The sequence below is a fragment of the Trachypithecus francoisi genome, unplaced genomic scaffold (assembly GCF_009764315.1).
Source record: "Trachypithecus francoisi isolate TF-2019V2 unplaced genomic scaffold, Tfra_2.0 Lachesis_group9, whole genome shotgun sequence".
NCBI classification, from domain to species: Eukaryota; Metazoa; Chordata; class Mammalia; order Primates; family Cercopithecidae; genus Trachypithecus; species Trachypithecus francoisi.
In genome coordinates, this window is record NW_022681474.1 from 31,226,710 (window position 1) to 31,231,784 (window position 5,075).

Here is a 5,075-nt window from a genome sequence, read left to right on the forward strand (position 1 = left end):
TGCATTAGCATGCTAAAAGACACTCCCAGCAGTGCCATGACAGTTTACAGATGCCATGGCAATGTCTACCTTATATAGTCTAAAAAGGGGAGGAACTCTCAGTTCTGGGAATAGCCCACGCCTTTCCGGGAAAACTCATTAATTATCCACTCCTTTCCTTTGATTGTTTAGCATACAATCAAAAAACAACCATAAAAATAGCCAACCAGCAGCCCTCGGGGCTGCTTTGCCTATGGGGTAGCCATTCTTTTATTTCTTTACTTTTTTAATAAACTTGCTTTTCACTTTACTCTGGGTTTGCCTTGAATTCTTTCTTGAGAGAGATCCAAGAACCCTCTCTTGGGGCCTAGTTTGGGATCCCTTTCCAGAAACAGAATTGCAGTACCCCACATGGCAAGCATTTAACAAACGCCTGTTGAATGAATGGGTGAAAAATTAGTAACTCAATGTACCATCAATAAACAATTAGAGGAAGTCTTGAAAATATTTTAAGTGGGGTGTGGTGGTTCATGCCTGTCATCCCAGCACTTTGGGAGACCTGATGTGGGAGGAGCACTTCAGGCCAGTAGTTCCAGGCTGCAGTGAGCTATGATCACATCAGTGAACTCCAGAGTAAGACCCTGTCAACAAAAAAGAAAAGAAAGATAAAGTATTTTAGTTATGGTGGTAAAAGAATTGACTCTGGAAGGAAGGAAGGAAGGAAGGAAGGAAGGAAGGAAGGAAGGAAGGAAAGGGAAAAAGAAGAAAGGGAGAGAAGGAGGGATGGAAGAAGGGAGGGAAGAAGGAAGGAAGGAAGGAAGGAAGGATTTTAATTATGGTGGTAAAATAATTGACTCTTCTTCCGCCTCCACACAACCTGCGACCAGCAGCTGGTGCCCAGCATGCACATTTATCACTACCAGCACCAGAGGTAAGAGATGCTATGGCTGGAGCTGCAGAAAGAGCCTCCTGAGGAGCCGGACTCTGCATATGAGAATGAAAGCAGTGACTTTATGGTGTACAAGTGTCCACGCCGGGCCCCAAACAGGGAGATTGTGGTGTGCAACCCTCTCTTTGACCACTTCTCGCTGTTGATGCCTCTGCTGGGGCCCACACTCGCTGGGCTCACACTCTCTGCCCCACTGAAGTGACCCCCAAGGCTGCAAGACACCCACCTTCTCCATGAGTGGGGGAGAAGCAGGGCCCACGCTTCTCATTACAAAAATAAGTTCTGACACTCTGAGTACTTGTGGCTGGACTGGGGAGGCATTGGGCCCGAGGATCTCTTGCCAGGGAGACACCTCCCCGCAACTTTGTGCTAGGGAATCTTCTGTCCCCCTTGTGTCTCTCCTTTCTAGTCTGGACCTTCAAACTGGAGGGGGTGAGGAGAACCGTAAAGCCCAGGCATAGATGGGGAATTCTGGAGACAAAAGCTAATTAAAGTTCATTTCCTGTGCGGAGAAAAATTCTAGACATAAACCTAACGTAAAGAAACACATAAAATGTTATTGGAGGACAAAAGAAAAGTCAAGTCGAATAAGCACACATATCATGTTTTTGGATGGTAAGAATAAACATTGTGAAAGTCAATTTTTTTCTTTTTTTTCTTTTCTTTTATTTTTTTGTGAGCTAAAGATTTATTTATTCATTTCTTGCATTTGAAGTACTCTTCGATAACATCCTTGGCCTGAGACTCCTTTCCATAGTCTTTAATTACTACACAACTGCAACCAACCACTTTACGGGGTTTCCCCTCTCTGTCAGTTTTACAGAGGCCTTCCCATTCTCCTAGTTTCTTGTGGTCATCAACCTTAATTAGGTTGATTTGGTGTTCAGCATAAAGGGCCTCCACCAACTTGACATACATAGGCTCATCACAGTTGGATGCAAGCACACAAAGATGGGCTTGGTGCTTGTCTAAGGCTTTGGCAGCTTCGCGAATTCCACGTGCTAGGCCATCGTGGATGAGGGTGGTCTTCAGCACCTCTTTAAAGTAGTATTAACGTCCATTACACCTCCAGCAGTAATGCCCTCCTCGGCCATGGCGGTGGGTTAAGGGTGAGGCGGAATCTTGAACGTACCCAAGCCTCTGTCTCCGCATGACTCGGTGGCAGCAGGGAAAGAGCAATTTTTTTCTTTTCTTTTTCTTTTTTTTTTTTTTTTGAGACGGAGTCTGGCTCTGTCGCCCGGGCTGGAGTGCAGTGGCGCGACCTCGGCTCACTGCAAGCTCTGCCTCCCGGGTTTACGCCATTCTCCTGCCTCAGCCTCCCAAGTAGCTGGGACTACAGGCGCCCGCCATCTCGCCCGGCTAGTTTTTTTGTATTTTTTAGTAGAGGGGGGTTTCACCGTGTAGCCAGGATGGTCTCAATCTCCTGACCTCGTGATCCACCCGTCTCGGCCTCCCAAAGTGCTGGGATTACAGGCTTGAGCCACCGCGCCCGGCCAATTTCTTTCTTTTCTAAGTCATCTATTAATTCAGTGCAAGCTCATGAAAAATTACAAAGGGATTGTGTTAGTCTATTTTAGTCCATTTTATGTTGCTATACAACACCACAAACTGGGTAATTTATAATAAACAGAAATTAGTTTGGCTCATAGTTCTGGAGGCTGGGAAGTCCAAGAGCATGGTGCCAGCATTTGGTGAGAGCCTTGGTGCTGCATCATCCCATGGCAGGAGTTGGAAGGACAAGAGAGAGAGAGGCCTAGAGTAAGACAGGGAAGGTGACCCAAATGTATTCTTTTATCAGGAATCCAATCTTGAGATAACTAACCCAATCCTGCCATAAGGTCATTAATTCATGTATGTAGGTAGTGCCCTCATGACCTAATCACCTCTTAAAGGGCTCATCTCTCAATATTGTTGCATTGGGCATTAAGTTTCCAACACATGAACTTTGGGGGCCACATTCAGACCGTAACAGGGATATTTTATGAAATCTGACAAGCCGATCTGCTAGTTTATATAGAATGGAAAATACACAGATTAATAAAATAGATTTAAATTTTTTTTTTTTTCTAGAGACAGAGTCTTGCTTTGTCACCCAGGTGGCAGTGCAGTGGCATGATCATAGATAGCTCCCTGCAGCCTCTAAGTCCTGGGCTCAACCAGTCCTCCTGCTTCACCCTCCCAAGTAGCTGGAACTATCGGTATACACCACCACATCTGGCTAATTAAAAATTTTATTTTATTTTTTTTTGGTAGAGGCAGGGTCTTACTATGTTGCTCAGGCTGGTGTCAAACTTCTGGCCTCAAGTGATCCTCCTGCCTTAGCCTCCCAAAGAACTGGGATTATAGGCCACCTCACCTGGCCAATAAAAAAGATTGTTGGCACAACTTCTTTTAAAATTTGAATTTGTTGCCTACAATAAAAATTTGAGCTGGGCAGAGTGGCTCACGCCTGTAATCTCAGCACTTTGGGAGGCTGAGGTGAGTGGATCACAAGGTCAGGAGTTCAGGACCAGCCTGACCAACATGGTGAAACCCCATCTCTACTAAAAATACAAAAATTAGCTGGTGTGGTGGCGTGTGCGTGTAATCCCAGCTACTCAGGAGGCTGAGGCAGGAGAATTGCTTGAGCTTGCAGTGGGCAGAGATCACGCCACTGCACTCCAGCCTGGGTGACAGAGTGAGACTCCATCTCAAAAAAAATTATAAAAAAATTCAGGTTTAATGCAGTGATATAAATAAAATATGATCAACAGTCTTGGATAAAATATTTGCAAGCTACATGATATATGATTGATAAAGATTATTATTCATAATATGTCAGGAGCTCATATAAATAAAGGAAAAAAGGCAGAAAGATGGATAAAAATGTAAACAGTCAAGTGATTCACTTAAACCAATCTACATGTGAAAACATTCTTAATCTCATTAGTAAACAGTGAACACAGATCAAAGTAAGGAGGATAGATTATTTTTCACCCATTAGCTGGGCAGTTAAAAAAAATTCTGTTGCCTTCCGTATTGGAGGAGTATGCATTGGTATAGCCTTTTGAAGACTGATTTGGCAGTGTTTATTAAAAGAAAAATACCCATTTTCTTTGCATTACCACTTCCACTTCTGTATTTTCTGTCCAAGAGAATTCTTTGCACATGTACAAAGGTATACAAGTCGAAAGAGGCATGGATAAAAATTTTCAATGCAGCATTGTTTATAATTGCAAACATTTTTCAATTTAAATGTCCATCATTAGGGAAACAAATTGTGCTGTTTCCAACACTACATAGCATTATGCAGCAGTAAGAGAGAATAAGGTAAGTGGCTGGGCACGGTGGCTCACGCCTGTAATCCCAGCACTTTGGGAGGCCGAAGTGGGCAGATTACTTGAGGTCAAGAGTTTGAGAACAGCATGATCAACATGGTGAAACCTCATCTCTACAAAAACACAAAAAACTAGCCAGACATGGTGGTGTGGGCCTGTAATCCCAGCTACTTGGGAGGCTGAGGTAGGAGAATTGCTTAAACTTGGAGGCAAAGGTTGCAATGAGCTGAGATCGCGCCACTGCACTCCAACCTGAGTGAACCAAAAAATAAAAAATAAATAAAAAATAAATAAATAAATAAAATTAAAAAAGAGAGAGAGACAGACTAAGGTAGACCTGTAGAGACTAAGGTAGACCTACCGTGATCTACTCATCTCAGCCTCATCACTTGAGGTCAGGAGTTTGAGACTAGCCTGGCCAACATGGTGAAACCCTGTTTCTACAAAAATGCAAAAAATAAGTCAGGTGTAGTGGTGCATGCCTGTAATCCCAGCTACTCAGGAGGCCGAGGCAGGAGAATCGCTTGAACCTGCAGGGTGAAGGTTGCAGTGAGCTGAGATCACACCACTGCACTCCAACCTGGGCAACCAAAAAAAAAAAAAAGAGTGAGAGAGAGGCTAAGGCAGACCTATAGTATGGAATCATAAGACATATTTTTATGTGACAAAGTACACATTGAGCAATATGTTCAGTTTAATGTTATTTATATACCTCCTGTGTGTGTGTCTGTGGTCTGTATGTATGGATTCACATGTACAACTGCATAGAAAAAAAGCCTAAAATTTACATACCAAACTGTTAATAGTGCTTTCCTTGGCGTGGGGGGAAG

General features: G+C 43.5%; 1 pseudogene; it reads right to left on the reverse strand.

Moving 5' to 3' along the window:
• Positions 1 to 1,596: 1,596 nt before the first annotated feature.
• LOC117082117 lies at positions 1,597 to 2,022 on the reverse strand (annotated as a pseudogene).
• Between the last annotated feature and the right edge of the window lie 3,053 nt (positions 2,023 to 5,075).